Source organism: Schistocerca serialis, chromosome 7 (genome assembly GCF_023864345.2).
Source record: "Schistocerca serialis cubense isolate TAMUIC-IGC-003099 chromosome 7, iqSchSeri2.2, whole genome shotgun sequence".
Classification (NCBI taxonomy): domain Eukaryota; kingdom Metazoa; phylum Arthropoda; class Insecta; order Orthoptera; family Acrididae; genus Schistocerca; species Schistocerca serialis.
Window position 1 is genome coordinate 306,188,995 of NC_064644.1, and position 1,549 is coordinate 306,190,543.

General features: G+C 40.0%; 1 non-coding gene across 1 annotated transcript; it reads left to right on the forward strand.

The window, feature by feature from the left end:
- Positions 1-1,186: 1,186 nt before the first annotated feature.
- Positions 1,187-1,261, forward strand: Trnaw-cca (transfer RNA tryptophan (anticodon CCA)). The gene has a single exon. It is a non-coding gene; the product is annotated as a tRNA-Trp (tRNA).
- Positions 1,262-1,549: the final 288 nt, after the last annotated feature.

Genomic DNA, 1,549 nt, shown 5'->3' on the forward strand with positions numbered 1-1,549 from the left:
ACTAGGTGTGACTCCCTGAGGATTCATCATCGAAGGACTTTAATGCACACCTACTAAGACCTGGTCATAACATCTCAAAATATTGTAACAGCATGTCTAATTTTCCTTTCTGGTTCTGTGGCTTTCCACTCCCATACCTCTTTGTCTTCGTTATAAGATGTGTTGGTTTCAGCATAACTACAATTTGGGGAATAATCTGGGTTCTCATCTGTATCAGCTGTCCATAAATTTTTTTATTTTTTTATTCGTGGGGATCCACAGGTTCCAGATGCTTAATAAGCGTAAACGTTGTCCGTAGTAGCCTGTAATGCAATGTTTATTTCATCGTGTGATTACCTAATTTCGACTAAATGTCATTGCCAAGCACATTTGCAAAATCTATATTTCATGTTATTTTCAAATCACTCTGTAGTATCTACAACAAGTTACCATGTTGTTGTACATAGAGCATATTTCAGAATACGACCTTAAAAGGTATCAATTTAGTGTGGATCCTTTTATAAAGTGACGGAACATGGCTATTTTTAATTTCAATTGAGAGTGATCTGAAAATGACATGAAATACAGATGTTACAGATGTACTTGACAAAGACACTTAGTCGAAATTAGCTATCGCACAATTAAATAAACATTGCATTACAGCCTACTAATAACCATGTTTATGTTATTCTTCAGGCTTTCCCGTCGAGGCATTGTCATGTTGATTAATAGGGTTTCTGCCGGTTATTCGCGTCTTTCATGTTTATGTTTATTAATTTATGTCCGAATCTAACAATGCTATTACTCCAGGAGAACTTAATGCTGTCTGTTGATTTCCGTCGCCATCTTCAAGAAGAATACTGGTATCATTGTCACTATTATCCAGGGATACAGTGAGCATTGCCAAAATTCGTTCACCAAAATCTATTTCATCAACTCTAAGTATTTTCCTCGTTGGGCAGTCCGTAACTACGCGTGTGAATTTATTTGGTAACACGTAGTTCAAAGTTACCTAGTTGCATGCACTCCGAAATGACCCATAGTATTATAGGAAAAACGAAGGCCCCAACCACTACGCCAGCCAGTCAGTCAACAACTAACTGAGACGTATTTACATTGGAGTTCCGTGCTCTCATAACCTCCAGTGTTAAAAACACAACCCCTTTAAACTGGCAGAATAGAAGCTGTTGGGACGGGTCGTGAGTCGTGCTTGGGTAGCTCAGTTGGTAGAGCACTTGCCCGCCAAAGGCAAAGATCCCGAGTTCGAGTCTCGGCCCGGCACACAGTTTTAATCTGTCAGGAAGTTTCATATCAGCGCACACTCCGTTGCAGAGTGAAAATCTCATTCTGACAATCCCTTTAACTTTGTGCGTGGGTCATAAAGGCCTACGTGTCATGCAAAGGTTGAGTATGCGAATCGGGCGCGCGGATCCCGAAAGGTTGGCCATGCCTGCTTCAAACGATTCTAGAATTGCTGTCCTTAACATCACTTTGGTTTCGTTCAGGTTCGGTTTGACAGATAGTCACCTTGATTTTGCTTAATACTCTGATAAAGCTTTCTTTTTTAAGA